The sequence below is a fragment of the Podarcis pityusensis genome (genome assembly GCF_964106645.2).
Source record: "Podarcis pityusensis genome assembly, chromosome: 10".
In the NCBI taxonomy this organism is placed as follows: domain Eukaryota; kingdom Metazoa; phylum Chordata; class Lepidosauria; order Squamata; family Lacertidae; genus Podarcis; species Podarcis pityusensis.
The window spans coordinates 28,999,937-29,019,768 of NC_138035.1; the positions used below are offsets into that span (position 1 = coordinate 28,999,937).

Here is a 19,832-nt window from a genome sequence, read left to right on the forward strand (position 1 = left end):
CTTCAGGATGAGAACAGAAATTGTGCTCCAGCAGTGCGGCGGCAGCGGGAGGCCCCATTAGGTAAAGTGGTGCTTCAGGTTAAGAACAGTTTCAAGTTAAGAACGGACCTCCGGAACGAATTAAGTACCTAACCAGAGGTACCACTGTATAAGTCAAAAGAGCTGTGAGTCAAGAAGATCAGAGTATTGGGACATTCCTGTGATAGCAACAATGCTGGAAGATGCTGCAATAGGATCTACAGCCTCTGTTCAGAACTGGGTGAGTGTGGGAGAGTCACAGTACACTGTAGTGCGTTCAGATGAATGAGTACTGCCATGCAAACAATTTCCCTCTATTGGGCGCTGTGTCCGCAGGAAACTGCTGCACATACACCTGATTAAATAAATGGTGCCCGTAGACCGCATTGATTCAAGGCTAACTAATCTAGTCCCTCATGCGGCCCTCAAGGACTTTTTGGTGGCCCTCGGCAATATTTTACATTCTACCCCCCTCCCCTGCCAGCCCTTGTGCTTCTTTCCCAAAGCTGGGTAAGCAAGGTGCTGGGCTTTGGGGAGGAGGTGTGAGGGCTCTGATAGGGTCCTAGAGTCTTCCAGTCTCCTTCCCAAAGCCTAGTTAGTACTTTCCCAGTTTTGGGAAGGCTCTCAGACCCCGCCAGAGCCCTGTGCATTCTCCCAAAAGTCTGGCACCTCGCTTATCTGGCTTTGGGAAGGCAGCATGGGGAGGGCGTCAAATTTCGGCTTCGCTTCCTTTGCCCCCTACATGACAAGGCAGTGTGCAACCCATGGGTTCCATGTTGAAGTACTCTTGCGGCCCATTTGGTATGAGGACTGCCCTGTTCAAGAATCATAGAATCACAGAATTGTAGAGTTGGAAGGGATCCCAAAGGCCAATCTAGTCCAACCCCCTGCAATGTATTATGATCAGAACTCAAGGGCACCTTCTAGTCAGGCACCTTGAATGCAAAGCACGGCCAGTGAAGGGGGTGGCTGGGGGAGAATTCCGAGGGCCAGACAGAGATGGCTGCATTTGGCTCCTGAGTTTCCCCACCTCTGCTCTGTTTATTATGTCACACACCCCAGGTTCCATGGACCTGCCATATATACAGGTAGCTTAAACCAACCCTCTTTATATGTGTGCACTTTGCTTTTTATCCCTAGGGCAATGGGGAAATTTGTTGTCCTTTGAATTAGGGAGGGATATCATGGAGAGATCCTCTATTACTTACAGGTGATTGCTAATCACATTTGTCTGCAGGCTTGTTGTCACTGACAACTGGGGGAGGAGGGAGAGTTCCATTTCCCCTCTTGCAAGCCAATACAAGATGCATCTGTATAAAATCAACGGCCTTCAAGCACTGGTTTCCTTGCTACTTTGGACAGCTGCAGCGATGGATGGCTATGGCAGGCACATCTGGAAGTTCCAAAGCTGAAAATCCCAAAGCCAGGATGCAGGGCTTGCTGCTCTAATAGAAAGCAGCATTACTCAGTGGGAGTTTTGTTGAGCAGTACATACTACACAAGCACACAAAAACCCACCCAAATCCATGGGTAATCAGAGGAACAGACTGAAATAGTTCCTTACCATTTGAAAGCAGTCCTCCAGTGTGGCTTATTGGCAGCACAGCTCTCTGTGAAGGAAAGAAAATCTATAACTCCCATCAGCCAGGGAGAGAGGGAGAGGACTCTGTCAAATGCTAATTTACCTGGCAATATTTCACGAGCAGCAAGCACTTTTTCCACCTGGCAGGACTGAGAATGAGATGCAGAATTTGACATCTCTAGGTCACCCTTATGAATCCAGCTCTAGTTAGGAGTCACTGAAAACTGTCTCTGACATCGGTCTAGGTGGTGACATTAGATGGACATGGAGGGAGGAGGTCATTGTACAATGGTTTACTGTTTGACGCTTCTCAAACTTCTTGGTACTGGGGTCTTGTCACGTGAGCAACTTTAGGACTTTGTAACCCTGGGAGGAAACAGTACCACATTCAAAGAGATAGGAGTACCACATTCCCAACCTAGCAGATACCATGGGGCAGGGGCAAATTCAGGAGGAGACAAGAGTACCAGGCTCAGGGTGAACCAGGCTTGGGGGTTCCTGGCACTTTGCCTTCTATTCAAATATTCTGCCAGTAGCAAGAAGAAATAATACCAACAGTTAATCTTCATCTTGAACTTTGTGACCGGTGTTAATGTATTAAAAATTATTTGCAGGTCTGGCAAAAGGTTTAGGGTGTTGCAGTAGATGCTGGCCTGTTATGATGAATGGGGCACTGCCCCACTAACTCAGTTTGTCCTCAGTCCTGTAGGAATATGCACCCAAAATCTAACAATGTGTGTTTGCTAAATAAGGATACGAAAGGGTTAAGACTCACAGAGTTCCTGATTACTAGAGAGGGCACTGTGTGACATCACTTCCCTTGAGTTCTCTGGTGGGAAAAAGACAAAAGAGTTTAATCTTTTCTACTGTCCCTGCCTCAGAACTCAGCCTCTTTTTCACAAGGCTTCTCAGGCAGACGGATGTCTGTATGATCTCCGCTCAAGCAGAGATTTCATTTTGAAGTCAAATATGAATTTTATAACCTAGTAGCTGAATTTGCCCACCTTGTTTTCATTACTGTTACTGCTGGCATCAAGTGCAAGACTCTATGTAAGTAAACACTATTTGTATGCTTAATCTACAGTCTGTTGCACTATTCTTTTAATTAAGAGGGAAAGGGGGGATAATCCAGTCTGTTACAGCAATAAGGCTACACGGCCTAATCCCAAAATTTCCACTTTAATGCTGCCTATAAACCCCATCCAAAAGCTCCCACCCATCTGCCTTCTTACTTCCACCCAGTGTCTGCCAGCTACTTCCTCCTTAGTCTAAGGATGGAGAGAAAGATGCTCTGGCTCCACTGCTCTGCCCTATGTGAGGATGGCACATAGCACCAGAATCTAGTTCATTTCAGTAGATTGAGGCCAGGTACAAGCCATGTGTACCCTGTGATATATTGTCATCTGTCCCCCACCCTTTTATCTCCATTAAACACTATATGACATGAACACAAGCCTCCTGTCTTTATTTGCAGCAGAATAACCAGACAATAACATTGGCAGACTTGAAATATGGCCCCTAATGTATGCCTTGACGATTTTTTATCTAGTCCTGGCTAGAAGTTAATTTTCCCCGATTATAGATTATTCATGGCAAGGCTAGGAATAGATCAAGGGATTGCTTATTGAAAAACATGTTAAGGCATCTGAAGTGAAGCTGCACATCTACGCAGGGGCATAAAAATTTGAACCTTAAGGAGAGTATTGTCTCATCATGGGTCAGCTATCATTTGAGGTCACTAAAGAAACCCTCCCTCAGGCACACACAGCTAGCTATAAGAGGTAAAAGTGTATTGAAGTGGTTAGTCTTTGAATTGTTAATTAGCTGTTTTCCTTTGAATTGTTAAATAGTCTTTGAATTGTTAATTAGATCCATCATGCCTCTTTCACTCTGAGCGCAAGGGCAGCTTTTGTTAGATTCAAAGCCAGGAAGCTTTGGAGAGGGGTTTCTGATGCTTCAAGTGCAGAGTTGAGAAACACAGAACCTTCTGGTTGCTTCTGGTTAAGCCCTCTTCTGCACACTTGCATCCTTCCAGTGGCAAGGAGTTTCTCAGTGAGAACCAGAAAAAGGTAAAACCTAACCATCTGTCTATATTTTCTGGGAAATTGTATGACACATATCATACTCCCAAACCTCTCATTATCCTCCTTCTAGCATAGGGCATTTCAAAACCTTTAGATCTATAATCTAATGCAACTACAGTTTTATTTATCCCTGTGTGGCTAGGCGTAGTTTAGTCACAACACTCCACTGTGTGATTTATATGCTTTATTATTTAGTTTCAATAAATGAGGGTTTCATTTTTCAGTGTTGGTTTGCATGTTTTTTCTTGGTTCACACCTCACTCAGTCACACTTAGAGAGGCACCCTTCTCATTTTCCGTTGAGGTCCCATCCTTCTCTGTGAGATGGGTTTTTGAGGGATCCAGTGAGCAGTGGGTGAAGTCAGACATTCCCAATGCCCACCAGTCTCAATGAGCATCGGCCTCTGTTGGGCGATTGTTGACATGGCTCAATAGACATCTCCCCTGGCAGAAGTGGCTATGGGAAGCCAGCACCAAAGTGCTACAACTTGCAGGACAGCAACAAACCACTTGCCTTTTTAAATTTTCCACAGTGTCCCGATCACAGAATCATCATGTGTGTTTCCGAGCACAATTCAAAGTGTTGGTGCTGGCCTTTAAAGCCCTAAACGGCCTTGGCCCAGTATACCTGAAGGAGCGTCGCCACCCCCATCGTTCTGCCCGGACACTGAGAGTTAAACTCCGAGGGCCTTTTGGCGGTTCCCTCACTGCAAGAAGTGAGGTTGCAGGGAACCAGGCTGAGGGCCTTCTCGGTAGTGCCGTCCACCCCGTGGAATGCCCTCCCACCAGATGTCAAGGAAATAAACAACTATCTGACTTTTAGAAGACATCTCAAGGAAGCCTTGCTTAGGGAATTCTTCAGTGTTTGATTTTTTAAAAATATTCTGTTGGGAGCCGCCCAAAGTGGCTGGGGAAACCCAGCCAGATGGGCAGGGTATTAATAATAATAATAATAATAATAATAATAATAATAATAAAACTGTAGCATTGGAAGGGACCCCACGAGTCAGCTAGCCCAACTCCCTGCAATGCAGGAATCTCAAGTGTTCATGACAGAGGCCCTCCAACCTCTGCTTTAAAACCTCCTGCATTTCAATCTTCCCTCCACAAGGATTTTCATTTCTTCTTTAAACAAAAAGAAAGGTGCTCTCAGCACATGTCAGGGGAACGAGGAGCCTCAGGATCTTGTGGATCTGTTCTCTTCCACAACATGTCCCCAAATCACACTGTTTTTGGCCCCACCACCAGTGGAAGAGCAAAGTTTTTGTTGCTGCACTGGGAGAGAGAGGTCCAGTAGAGAGGAAGAACAGCTGCACACAGAAGTATAGGACCACTCTTTTAATCTAGAATAGGGTTACCAGACGTCCCTGTTTCCCGGGGACAGTCTCCGGATTTGCGAATAAGTCCCCGGACAAATTCCATCCCCGGATTTCATCTAATGTCCCCGGGAAATGCAGCAGCGGCAGTCTCAGCAGCCCAGAGCAGTTGGCTCTGGCTGGCTTCAGGAGCTGCTTGGAAGTCCCCATATGATGGTGGTGCCTTCCATGCTTGACCCACCGCACACCACTTCCCCACCACCACCACTGAAGAACCAACAACTCAGGGGCTGCCCAGGCTCATGGAGAAAGGAGATAGAAGCCTTGGAGGAAGGGGAAACGTGGCTGTTGAGGTCAAGGCGGCAGCCACTCCTCTGCCACCGCTATCGCTGCAGCATCAACGTCCCGAACGTGTAGTATTTAATTAATTAATTTAAATGTCCCCGGATTCATTGAAAAAAATCTGGTAACCTTAATTTAGAATATATCCAATAATGGTCCTTTCAGCCTTGCTGAGCATTGCTTTCCCACTGAAATCGTGCTTCTGTCAGATCGCCTCATTTGCCTCTTTCTGGAAATGCCAAGAAATCATAGGCCTAAGAGATTGAATGTCTTTGCATCTATTCACAATGAAATACGCCCCCCCCCCCGTCTGCTACTCTTAGTTGTGGTTTTATGCTTGGGATCATGTGAGGGAAATGCACACCACTGTGCAAATGGCTCGGATTGGAAGACATCACATGGCTGTTAATCTTACAGTAGCTTACCGTAATTTCTTTTGTTGAAACATTTTGGGCCCACCCTTTAATAAAATAACAACTAGCAATAAAACAACACAGAAAGCCACAACAAAAAATGAATGCAAAACGTAAGTTTGGCAAACCATTTGGAGGTTTATTTGTTTTTACAATCAAGCAGCATATAAATTTTCTGAAATAAATAAATAACCAACAAATAACCACTGTGAACCCAAGTGGCAAACTAAGGTTGCAGCTCCAACTAGCAAATTCAGGATTTGCAAGCTAGTCTGAAAAGAAGACTTTGAAGTTTTGCGTAAAGTGTTTAATATTCCACTTTGCCCAGGCCTTTGGCTAATTAAACAAATGATGGCATTTTAAACAGGGTGTGTGTGTATTATTTTTGTTTGTTACTATGTAATGCATTTTTGTGGTTTTTTATATTGTAAATTGTCCTGTGATCTTCGGGTGAAGGGCGGTATAGAAATTTAAAAAAATAAACAATAGACTTAGGGTTGTTCAGACTCCACACTCCACATTTAGTGAACATGTGAGGAAGAGGAAGCATTGTGCCTGCCAGCCAAGTTCTGTTTGAGGCTGACACACTGGTGATGATGCTCTGTTGTGGCTGAATGTTTGGTAATAGTATGAAGAGAGCACTAATGTCAGCATGAGGGAGCATGACAATTCCATTCATGACTCAGAGTTGTCTGGACCCCCCTTTCAGTGGTGATGGATCCTTAATTTTAGAATTGTAACAGAAAAAGGCTTCATTCACATGGCAGCTTATTCTGTTTCCATGAAGTTTCCCTAGCTTTTAATTTCCACATTTGAGCTTCTACACAATGTAAAAGCCACTTCCAGAACTATAGTGGGTGTATAGTAGAATAAAAGTCAAATTGAGCACTCATATTATTTGCAAATGGATTCTGGAAGCAAATAATATGGAAATTAAACTTGCACTGTATTCTATTATAGTTCCAGAAGTGCCTTTAATGTCATGTGGTAGTGCAAATATAATACTGAACTTAACAGTTAGGGGGGAAATTATGAAAGCAGAATAAATTGCCATGTGAATGCAGCCTAATTCTATATCATAGAAATCACAGAACTGTAGAGTTGCAAGGGACTCTGAAGATTATCTAGTTCAACCCCTCGCAGGGCAGCTGGAATATGCAGCTGTCCCTTCTGGGGATCGAACCTGCCACCCTGGCGTTATCAGCACCACATTTTAACCAACTGAGCTACCCACATCCAGTGCTTTTTTTCTAAAAAAATGTTTAGGGGTACTCTCATTTTCCTACTCATATTGAAATACTGCCCCTCAATGAGGCCAAACTTAGAATCACAAAATGTTATGGGGCATGCGTACCCCTGTGTCCCCCCAGAAAAAAGCACTGCCCACATCAATATTGTTGCTGCTATATCTCATTGCATAGGAAGCTATAACAAGGTACTCATGGAATGAATTTAACCTTGCTGTGAATGTCCTGAATCATGGAAACTTTTTTTTGCATTTTTAACTGGTAATATGCAATGCTTCTCAGGAAGTCCTGATACTGAACTACATCTAGCCTATTTTAATATTCCGAAGCAGTGCTGAGGAAAAACATCAACAACTATTGATATTACTTTAGTGGCCTTGTGTGCAATGCTGCTGTATATATACTGTGTTCAGATATAGATCTAACCTTGATTTGTCATAAACTATCAGACACAGGCAGCTGTCACATACTGTCAAATATCAAACATTAAAATCAAACTGCAAAGTCAAATATCTAAATCAAAGCATGATTAGTTGTCAAATAGTGACACCAGATATTTTGTGAATATTCAGCAGACACCTGAACATTCTGAGAACATCTCATGAAAATTTGATGTCCATTTGCAGAGGAGAGTACAAAGGAGATAATTTGCAAACAAAATAGTTTCCATTGTATTTTGCAACCATTCACTATTTTCTCAGTCCTTCCCTTCTTTTGTTCTCTCTTTCTCTCAACACTCTGCAATATCATTTCCTCCCTCTTTCTGCAAGCTGTAGCCTCTATGCTCTTTGGTCACACCATCTTTCTACATATAAAAGACAATCACAGAACATAAACGTTCCCAGGGGTCATCTAGCCCAGACTTCAATCCCTAGATTTTCTTGGACTCCAACTCCCATCATGTATGACCACTGGCTAAGCTAACTCGAGATAATGTGAGTTGTAGCCCAACAGCAGTGGAGCATGAGACTCTTAATTTCAGGATTGTGGGTTTGAGCCCCACGCTGGGCAAAATATTCCTGCATTGCAGGGGGTTGGACAAGATGACCCCCATGGGTCCTTCCAGCTCTACAATCCCCTGATTCTATGAACATCTGATGTTGTCTATTTCTGTTCCAAGAATCATCTTCCCTGTGTTTGCTTGAAAACTTGCAAAGTGGAAGATCTCTCGCATTCCATTTCCTATATAAATGTGGCTATGTAAATTCTTTCCCCTAATATAACCTAATACTACGTTAGGGGTACAGAACCTGTAGTCCTCCAGGTGTTGCTAGACTACAATTCCCATCATCCATAACTTTTGGCTGGGTCTGATGGAAGCTGGGATCCAACAACATTTGAAAGCCCACTCATTTTCTACCTTCTTGTATGTAAGGTGCCAGAGGACCTAACCTGGGGTTTCTTATAACCAGATGTAGGCAATTTACTCTCTGCACCACCATGACAGCGTGTCATAAGAGTGAGCTGACGACCTTCCCTATGTTGCGCTTTGGTACTGTAGCTTCTATTTCAGCAGGTGACAGAAAAAGGCAGATGAGGTTCCACCTGGCACTATAAAAAGCCTCAGAATCTGTTTCGGCTCTTCAGAGTGAAGACTGCCCACAGTATTTGCCAAACTACCCATGCCTCTGCCTGCTGATAGTTTGCATTGCCTTCAGACAGCCAGTCCTGCAGCTGCAGTGAAAAAAAAAACCAATAATTTGCCATACACCTAGCAGAGAGGGAATGTGATTGTGCCTTTCTGAAATCCTTGTAAGGTTGCAATCCTAGGCACATTTACCTTGGAATAATCCCAAATGAGCGTTCCTGGACATGGTTCTGAAAAAGCACGCATAGGACTGGGTTGCATATTTAACATCATCAACTATGAAATACACTTTCATCAGAATAAGTTCCATCAATCTACCCCCACAGGATTTCCATTCCAGACCCATTCCCTCAAGATCCTTTCCAACTTATCAACACCTTTCTTGGATGATTATGATGCTCACTTTTCAGGCTGAGCTTTTCCCAGTAAGACTATATTCTTGCTACCTTTTTATGTATGATTCACCCTTTAAGTCCTTATGCTTCTTCCTAGGCATTTATTTCCTATTTTATATTCTGAAAGATTTATTGCTTTATTACCCTCCTGGAACCTGATTCAAAACCTGATCATGAAATGTGGCTGTTCATATGAGGTCCCCAGTGGGTCACTACTGTGATGGGAAATTTGTTTCTTCCTTATCATAATTCATTTTAAATCACAGTGAGTGCTGACCCAGGCATTGGCGGGTTGTTCTCAATCAGCATGTGGAAAATCAGCCTTCCCCCATCATACAATTCTTTTTGTGAACTTTCCGCCCCATGTGAAATTTTCAGTGTATGACTTTTGACACCCGACCCTTCACTCTGAGCAGTTGAAACAATTGTGAACATTCTGTGATATCATCAGTAGTTGGGGGAAAGAAACATCAATGTCACAAACAGATACCCCTTGCCTTTTGCCTGTTAGAGACAAATTCATTGACAGCTTGCAAACATGGATACATACCATTCTCCCCATTTTGCAGCTGCTTCAAGGGTATGAAGGGGAAACTTTTACAGCTCAGTATTCTGTCCTGTTGTCTTTGTCCATGGAGTTTTCTTGGCAGGGATACTGGAGTGGCTTGCCGGTTCCTCCTCCAGGTGGATCACGTTTGGTCAAAACTTTCCACTATGACCTGTTCATCTTGGGTGCCCTGCTCGGCATAGTTCATAGCTTCTTTGAGTTATTCAAGCCCCTTTGCCACGGCAAGGCAGTGATCCCATCACCTCCTGGCAAATAGAAGGGGAAGAAATGGAGGTAGTGAGAGATTTTACTTTCTTGGGCTCCATGATCACCGCAGATGGTGACAGCAGCCACAAAATTAAAAGACGCCTCTTCTTGGGAGAAAAGCAATGACAAACCTAGACAGCATCTTAAAAAGCAGAGACATCACCTTGCCAACAAAGGTCCATATAGTTAAAGCTATGGTTTTCCCAGTAGTGATGTATGAAAGTGAGAGCTGGACCATAAAGAAGGCTGATTGCCGAATAATTGATGCTTTTGAATTATGGTGCTGGAGGAGACTCTTGAGAGTCCCATGGACTGCAAGAAGATCAAACCTATCCATTCTTAAGGAAATCAGCCCTGAGTGCTCACTGGAAGGACAGATCCTGAAGCTGAGACTCCAGTACTTTGGCCACCTCATGAGAAGAGAAGACTCCCTGGAAAAGACCCTGATGTTGGGAAAGATGGAGGGCACAAGGAGAAGGGGGTGACAGAGGACGAGATCGTTGGACAGTGTTCTCGAAGCTACCAGCATGAGTTTGACTAAACTGCGGGACGCAGTGGAAGACAGAAGTGCCTGGCGTGCTCTGGTCCATGGGGTCACGAAGAGTCGGACACGGCTAAACGACTAAACAACAACAAAATTCTGTCCTGTCTTATGCCTTGATCTTGTATAAGTGCTGGCTGGAATAATGATGCAGGTTCCCCAGAAGGGGGGTTTTGAGTGTGGGTGCAGCCTCTGAGGATAGATAGGTTAGGTGATCTATAAGAGACAGTTAGTGACCCTGATGGTGATGTTCCATAGTGTGGTGTCGATGTGAAAAGTAGGGATGTCAATAACTCTTGTAGCAGCTAGGGTTCATTCAGTGAACTATAGTTGGTGATGGGTCAGCCAGAGTATTTGGGTGTCTCCTAGTTTGACTTGTGTTTTTTTGTATTAAAATAGGACTGCCTTTTTATAGAAGTCTCTAAGGTGGTGAAAACCTTTGGTTTGCCCTTTCTTTACTTGGAAGCTTTAGAATGCATTGTGGAATGGTGGGTGGTGGACATGGGGAATTAGTGGGGATAGGGCTATGGATGGTTTCCCCACTTTTTCTTTCCATGTTTTAAACATGGCCTGCTGCGTGAACCTTTTGTTGTTGTTGTGGGGGTTTTCTTTAGTTTGTTTTGGAGACATGGATACACTGTCACAGGGGTGTTTCCAGTTATATCTGTCTCCATTTACTGTCCCCCCCATTTTTGCTTCATCTTCTAAGATGTATGGAATTAGGTGGCATACTTGGTTGGGGATGCAGTATAATTCTATATTGGGCATGTGGGTGGCGCTGTGATCTAAACCACTGAGCCTCTTGGGCTTGCCGTTTGGAAGATTGGCGGTTCAAATCCCCACTAAGCTCCCGTGGCTCTGTCCCAGCTCCTGCCAACCTAGCAGTTTGAAAGCATGCCAGTGCAAGTAGATAAATAGGTACCGCTGTGGTGGGAAGGTAAACCGCGTTTCTGTGTGCTCTGGTTTCTTTCACAGTGTTCCGTTGCACCAGAAGCAGTTTAGTCATGCTGGCCACATGACCTGGAAAGCTGTCTGTGAACAAACACTGGCTCCCTTGGCCTGAAAGTGAGATGAGCGCTGCAACCTCATAGTTGCCTTTGACCCCGTCCAGGGCTCATATATATATATATATATATATATATATATATATATATATGTATATGTATGATTCCCCAGCCTCCTTCTGAGGAAGGGAGGTGCAGGAACTTGGGAGCTTATTGGTTGCTTTTTATTTGAGAGGATAAATGAATGGAAAAGAGCCAGTTCTATAAGCAACAAGAAGCTAATGCGTTTACCAGATGTTTGGTGTAATTGCCACTGTGGCTTTATTCACACCAGGCTAGAAAAGCCCATGTAATTATTGCTGCAGGGGTTTCCAGGTCAGGAAAAACTAGCTTAGCAGAAGCCAGCTACATTGCTTAACCCCCTGCCTACTTGAGACTGAGCGAGGATTAAAAAGATTTCAATCGGGGGGAAAGTAGTTGCTTGGGATTCTCTCATGCATCCATTTTTTGTGACAGGTGGACATGGCTCAAGAAAATCACCATTTTATAGTTCAAATCGGGGAAAATAAATACAGTAAATGGACAAAAGTACAAAGATTCACAAAATGTTTAGGGATATGTGTACCCCTGTATCGCCCCAGAAAAAAGCACTGGATGTATATATCCATGTAGTGATAAAATGAACCTACAAAATTGAGATGGAGAAAATGATCACGATCAACTAAAGCCTCTCTGCTATTTTACATGATCTGTTCAAAATCACTTTGTTCAGCAGCCAACTATTGAACTTCATATAGCTCAAGTCACAGCAAAGCATGGTTTGACTACCCTTCCCTATGCATTCACTGTAATTTTTGAATGTACCTTATTTTTCGCTCTATAACATGCACCAGACCACAAGACGCACCTAGTTTTTGGAGGAGTAAAACAAGAAAAGAATATTCTGAATCTCAGAAGCCAGAACAGCAAGAGGGATCGTTGCGCAGTGAAAGCAGCAATCCCTCTTGCTGTTCTGGCTTCTGGGATAGCTGCACAGCCTGCATTCGCTCCATAAGACGCACACACATTTCCCCTTACTTTTTAGGAGGGAAAAAGTGAGTCTTATAGAGCAAAAAATACGATATATTCCTCAAGGACAGAAGAGCTGGATTATAAAGTGTGCGCACAAGATCAGATGATAGTGTAAAGTGGAATAAATTGCCATATTTTTCGCTCTATAACACGCACCCGACCATAACACGCACATAGTTTTTAGAGGAGGAAAACAAGAAAAAAAATATTCTAAACGAAACAGCGGATGTATTATTTTTGTGGTTCATGCTGTGGCCACAGACATGTGATCTGATGGTGAGTTAGGGGTAGCCCAATGCAAAAATCCTGAGGATCCATGTGGATCCGTGCTTTGTAACCACGTTTTAAGTGAGGAGGGAAGGAAAAGCACTCAAGGGACAAGGAACACGCGTGGGGTGGGTGGAGAAGGATGCTGTTAATAATGCAGAAGAGGGGTATAAGAGGAGAAGGCTCCTCTCCTCTCCCGCTTTGCTCCTTTAAAGCAAGCAGGCTCTCTGTCCCTCTCTCCTCCCCACTCAGTGGCTCTTCTCCCACTTTGCTGTTGCAAAGCAAGCCATGGAGGAGGGAAGGAAGGGGAACCATGGATCCTCTGCTCACGACTGCAGCAGATCCCCCCGCCATCCATAGGCATTCGCTCCATAACATGCACAGACATTTCCCCTTACTTTCTAGGAGGAAAAAAGTGAGTGTTATGGTGCAAAAAATACAGTATTTCATGCCACCCCAATCCTTGAGTGGTGCGAGATTCCAGGGGTTCCGGGCATTTCCCCAGGGTTTCCTTTGGAATGAGGTACAGTGGAGTCTTTGTGATATATGGCTAGCATATAAACAGCCTGCAAGGGAGGAATATCGCTCGCAGCAATAACACCCCAAGAAGCTCTTGCTTCTCCCATAGCCACAGCCTTGGATTCAAGCAGAAATCAGGCATGGCTCCACCTCTCAGCTACCCAACCAGCTGCAGGCTTCTTACTTCTAGCTCACACACCTCAACTCTGACTCTTTGTCTTTCTAACTACCAGACAGCTGAGGGAGGGAAGCCTACCCATTTGCTCTCTGGCACAGGGCTACTTCCTTTGTAAAGACCCAAACTTAGGGGGCCATTATGGCCCTTAGCTGGCTAATTCAGCAACTGAATCCCTGCAGAAGGGATTCTGGCATGCGGCCAACCCCCCCCCAACTCGTAACAATATCTTAGTCTGTCACAACCCTTTTAGGTTTGCTGAATGCAACTGCCATCACCTGGATTGATCAGCTTCATAGTGGCACCTAAAGGCATCTTCAGTCAAAGGGTGAGCATATGCCTGGTGCCCTCCAGATGTTTTGAACTACAACACCCATCATCCCCAGCCAGCAGAGCTTATGGGTCAACAGCATCTTTGTAAGGAAGAGAATGGCCGATGCAAAATGGGCTTGGCAGAGTATGCCCTTTAAATAATGGAGAGGAAATAAGATCATCACATAACATTAATTCTGAGAAGCGCTGGCCGATTTGGACTATCTTGCTGCTTTTTCGCATTACAGTAATGATGCTTTGATGTGCTTCTGTAGATTTCTACTATTCCCATCAGTCCCAGCCAGCAGAGCTGCACAGTTGTAGTCTGAAACATCCGGAGGGTACCAGATTGGCTGCAGGAGTACTGACCAAGTCAAGTTCCTTTGAAAACTAGGTATTTGTGAATATGCATATCATGGCCATCTGCATCTTAAATAAGAGTAAGAGAAAACAAACACCAGAAGCTTTGAGAAATTAAATCAAAATGAACTTTTAACATTCTAAAGTGGTACATACCCTCATTACCAGTTATGTGGAACAGGGAGCATAACTTGCAAAACATTCGTTTGGTCCCAGATGCTATTCATAGTACAAAGCAAAATTGGATTGATTATAGATGTTTACAAATATTCTGTGGTTTTTTTTAATGCATTCATTTTATATCTCTTAAAAATGCTGTATGCCACCTTGAGCAGTGCAAATGCATTTGACCATGACTGCAGCCTTTAAAATCCTGGTGCTTATACAGGAGATGGCCGGAGCTGCACTAAGGAGAACATCATAGCTCTGATCCCAGAATTTTGATCCGGGGGGTTTCCTGCCAACATCCCAAGTGAAAAGTGCTGGCTAAGAAAGTCTAAAACTAGCACGAGGCAATGAGTGAGGATTCCGTCAGCTGGCAATGCACCTTAGCAATATTTCACTGGTCAACAGTTTTTTCCCCTTAAGTGACAGGCTCAAGAAAGTGGGCTATATCAGCCAAGCGTGCAGCAGGTTTTGCAACAAGGGCATGCTACTTGGGCTCAGCTATGTGATTGTTAGCCCATCCTCCTTGCTGTGCCCTCCCACCAAACACTTGGGAGCACTGCAAGGAATTCATATGACAGCTGGCGCTGGAACAGAAGTGATGCAAACAGTGATGACTGGTGCCCATTGAAAATGACTGTGCAGAAAGCATGGAGGTCAAGGGTAGGCGGAGCAAGAACCAGCTACTTCTAGGTTTGTCCTTATCCTCTTCTCTCATGAGTTCTACAAGGGCAACACTGAAGAAAGAGTAGGAAGCCAACAACCAATATCACCCACCAATCCCGGACTAGTCCATAGACTCATAGAATTGTAGAGTTGGAGGGGACTCCCGAGGGTCATCTGGTGTAGGAATCCTGCCCACAGCAATCCCCGGGTGGGCTCAAACCACCAACCTTCTGGTTAGCAGCCAGAGGCATTGACCCATTGTGCCACAGGACTAGTTGTAACTAAGAAGGCAAGCAGGTGGATGAGGAGAGACTAAGGTTGGTAGACAAAACCCCGTTTGCTTTAATGAACCAGCTTCACTGGATGCAAATACAGTGGTACCTCGGGTTACATACACTTCAGGTTACAGACACTTCAGGTTACAGACTCTGCTAACCCAGAAATAGTACCTCGAGTTAAGAACTTTGCTTCAGGATGAGAACAGAAATCGTGCTCCGGCGGCACAGCAGCAGCAGGAGGCCCCATTAGCTAAAGTGGTACATCAGGTTAAGAACAGTTTCAGGTTAAGAACGGACCTCCGGAATGAATTAAGTACTTAACGCGAGGTACCACTGTAATCTACTGGATGAAAATGACCTGTTCATGCAGAGGAGGAGCTTATTGCCAGGACACAACTGAGATTTAGAAAGAAGGCCCCTCCCCAGTGTGATCATTCCCCATTGTGTTATTTTTGGAAGTCTTAATCCATCCTTCTTGCGGATCCACTGAATGCCAAAAGCAGCAGAGAAGGTGTATTAGGGGTTGCACTAGGTCTAGCTCTGTGGCTCTCAACCATCTGTGGTTCCTTGGCAGCTGTGGTGCTGGTCTAGCATCCTTTGGCCGTTCACTGCTTTGCATCCTGCCTAAGCTGATGGTTACTAAAAACATTATATTTAGCATTATAGGAGCCAACTCCTAGGGCCCGAGGTCCCTTTGGCCCCCTCAATAAAATATCTGAGGTGGCCAGGCTCCCCCAAAGTGCATCAGCATTGCCATTCAAATGGTGTGCATGCACTGCGCCTTGTGATTATGTGGGGCGGGGCTTATCTGCCCACCCCCTATATTATTCAAGTTGTCAATCCTGTTTAGCATATATGCCACACTTGAGAATGCTCAAAGCCATTTGCACACATTGTCTCAGTAAACCTTGCAAGAACCTAACCCAGATTTTGGGGCTATAAAGCTCTCCTCTTTGAGGTAGGTTGTTACGAGTCCCTCCAAATTCATTCCATAGCCTGAGATCAGAGAGCCTTTCTGGCAGCACTAGTTGATTCCATGCATGCTTTCCAAACAGCAGCAAGTCTGGAATCATGCTAATTGGATTGCAAAATGTCTGGCCTTACTGGAGATATCACATTATCACCTTTGAAAAGGGGTGGAGCTCAGTAGCAGAGCATCTGCTTTGCATGCAGGAGGTCCCAGGTCCAATCCTTGGCATCTCCAGGTAGAGCTTGGAAGCACTGCCTGCCTGAAACCCTGGTGAGCTGTTGCCAGTCAGTGTAGACAAAACTCAGCCAGATGGACCACTGGTCTGGCCCAGTACAAGGCAGCTTCCCATGCTCCTATTGCAACTCCAGAAACAAGGGACCCTCTTAAAAAACAACAACAAAAAACCCTAAGGTGTATGTGAAAAATCTCCAGCAGGGAAATACATATGTAGAGTTTGGAAAACTAGTGATTTTCCCCTTGAGTGCTGATGGGCCAACAGATCTTTGTAAGGCAGAGAATGGCTGATGCAAAATGGGCTCGGCAGAGTTTGCCTTTTAAATAATGGAGAGAAAATAGGATCATTACATAAGGTTAATTCAGAAAAGCCCTGGCAGATTTGGACTATCTTGCTGCTTTTTTGCATTACAATAATGATGCTTTGATGTGCTTCAGTCTTCTGTAGATTTCTCAGTAGTGAATTACTTAGTTCCTCTGGCAGAAAGCACTAGCGGGCGTCTTCTGTGATATGAAATCTCCATATTCTTTGAGTGTCCATGCAAAAAATCAGATATGCAATTCTTTTTCTTTATTTTTTCACCCCTTTGTTGTACCTTTTGACAGGGACAGAAAACGATGCGCCTGTTATTACAACATGCAATTTTGCCTCCTTAAGAAGCATTCCTGCTCTAATCATGCAGCTGCTTTGACTGTAATTGCAAGTTTATCCTAATAAAGGATCAATCCATCTTGTTTTCTAAACTACTTTCTTTATGACATACAATTGTTGGTGCTAGTCGTTTCCATTGTTGGTTCCAAAGATATGACTAATAGTAAGAGTAGCAGCAGGAATCAGTCCACTGTCATGACCCCAGAGCAGTAGCAGTTGGTTGGACAGGGTGGCTGTCCTTGTGGTGTAGTGGGAAGGTGAGGGGCTAGGCAGCAGTGTGGATGGTGTGGTGCAAACTCACCAGCAGAACAAATCTGGCAATGAGATTTATTCTCCCCTTCTCCTTGATTGGACAGTGCATCACACCAACAGTGTGATGGGAGATTAGGTAAGCAGTGTTCCTTCAGCCCACCTATAGCTACTGCCCCAGAGTCCAGCACTGAGTCAGAAGCTCAGTATCACCAACAGAGCAGCTAGCCCACATTTCAGGTTATATCTAATGCTGGTGATCAGGGGAAGACAAAACCTGAGGCCGGCAGGTACAAGTTCATTGAACCAAATCCTACCTTACCAAGGCCCATTGAACCCCCACCAGGACCCTTCTGGGTGCCTTTTTTCCAGATCCAAAGAACTGAGTGCCTCCTATATTACCTTGCCAGTCTAAAGGCACTGGGAGTGCACCAGGCAGGTCATGGAGCATAGGAGAAGTGCCCATCTTCAGGCCAGAGAGTTGGCCCTTTAAGAGAGTATATTTCTTTAACAGGGGGTGAAGCCCAAGAGAGGTGGACTGGAGACAGAGGTTCAAAATACCTCAGATGACTTCTAATCCTTGCCAGAGCAGGTTGCTAACAAGGAGCTCTCGTTGGTGCTGCAACAATGGAACTGCCTTGCCCTGTGGGCTCCTCTGCAGGACCAGAACTGGACACCCAGAGCAATTGTGATGCCATTGATGTCACAGGAGTGTGGACTGCATGAAGTGCATTTTAGAATGTTTATTTTGCATGGCCTTCATACATCCCTGGGTCAGTCTGAAACCACAAACATTGGCAACCAAATGAGCAACAAGCCAGACTTGGTATATGACTATTGGTATGACCAATTAAGGAGGGAAATTGGGAAGGGAGTAGCATGTCAAAATATGCCTAGCTGATGATGAATAGATGTCTCCTCTTCATAAGTTGATGCTTTTCACCTCAAATAAATTGATGGACAATTCTACAGTTTTTCTAAAAGAAATGGACAGCTCATAATTACGAACTATCCGTAACCATAAAGGGAGGGCCTACATAGCTCAGTGGCAGAACGCATGCTAGGTCCAATCACTAGCAATTCCAGGCAAACAGCAGCTGGATCAGGTACCAGGTACCTGAGATAATGAACTGAGCCTGGAAAAATGAAGGCAGATAGTGCAGATCCTTCAGAATCGGTGTTACGTGATTCTAGCAGAATGAACTGCTCAGCATTCCGGCTGCACCAGTTGTAGTTTCTGGGCCATCTTCAAGGGCAGCCCCATGTAGCAGGGACCATTTCAGTAATCAAGTTATAAGGCATGGATTATCGTGTCTGGGCTATCTCTGTCCAGGAATGGCTGTAGCTTGTGAGCAGACTATAGTTAGAAATAAGCACACTACCACTAACAGCACTTGGGTCTCCTATGACAAAGCTGGATTGAGAACTACTGCCAAGCTTGGGGTGTCTGCTGCTTGCAGGTTCAATATGTGTGCAACTCTGCCAAACCAATTCCTAATTCTGAGAATCACAACCCCAAAGTGCCTCCACCTTGTTGAGTTCCAGCCTCAGTTTATTCGTCCTCATACAGTCCACTACAGTGGTACCTCGGGTTAAGTACTTAATTTGTTCCGGAGGTCCGTACTTAACCTGAAACTGTTCTTAACCTGAAGCACCACTTTAGCTAATGGGGCCTCCCACTGCTGCCGCCCCGCCGGAGCACGATTTCTGTTCTCATCCTGAAGCAAAGTTATTAACCTGAAGCACTATTTCTGGGTTAGTGGAGTCTGTAACCTGAAGCGTATGTAACCTGAAGCGTATGTAACCCGAGGTGCCACTGTATTGCCTCCAGACCACAACAGCCCCACTGAATGCAGTGGAATATTGAGATACACAGAATTACACTGCACATGTCCCAATTGCCCAAGGGACTCAATCAGCCTAGTGCAAAATATATTTCTGCTTATTGGATGGAGAGGCATCTGTTTCAGTGGACAGGCTGGTCATTTTGCTCTCAAGTTACTCACACTCCTAATCCCTCTCAAGCTTCACATGTAGACTCTAGCAAAAGAAAAGTAAGCACTATCCAAAAGGCCTTCTCCCCCTCCTGATTCTTTTTTTGCTTTATGGACACAATTTATTACTTTTTTTGGGTAAATCTGAGTGACCAGTTAGCACATCCTATTTCCAGAGATAGACATTTCACCTGCATTTCTGGCTAAGGAGAGGAGGTTCCTCCCTTCTCCAATTGCTGGTCTATTGAGGCCATAGAGTTTCTTTTGGAGGTCACCACTCAGTCTGAAAAACCATTTCAATCTCTTCTCACCCAGCAATTCTCCAGTGAAATATGCTGTTTCAGTTAGTGATGCAGGTTCAGTTAGTGCGTATTGGGACATTGATCCCAGGAAATGATCGTTCTCAGTTCTTTCTAGCATTTTAAAGGTATTCAATTAAAAAATAATAATGATAGTGAGATCACTACGTGGTCAGTGGCATCACCTTCACGTTTGCTCAGGTAAGCATAATGCCTATGCAAATTCTAAAAATGTTAGTTCTCTTGCTGATTTTATTTATTATCCATGGAATTACGCA

General features: G+C 44.5%; 1 protein-coding gene and 1 long non-coding RNA gene across 2 annotated transcripts in view; both read right to left on the reverse strand.

Moving 5' to 3' along the window:
• Positions 1-19,832, reverse strand: part of PVALB (parvalbumin) — a 43,907-nt gene that overhangs the window by 21,417 nt on the left and 2,658 nt on the right. The window lies entirely within an intron of this gene.
• LOC308486960 lies at positions 16,700-17,929 on the reverse strand. Its single transcript, XR_013991414.1, has 2 exons — positions 17,664-17,929; positions 16,700-16,956 (listed from the first exon to the last, which is right to left on the reverse strand). It is a non-coding gene; the product is annotated as an uncharacterized lncRNA (long non-coding RNA).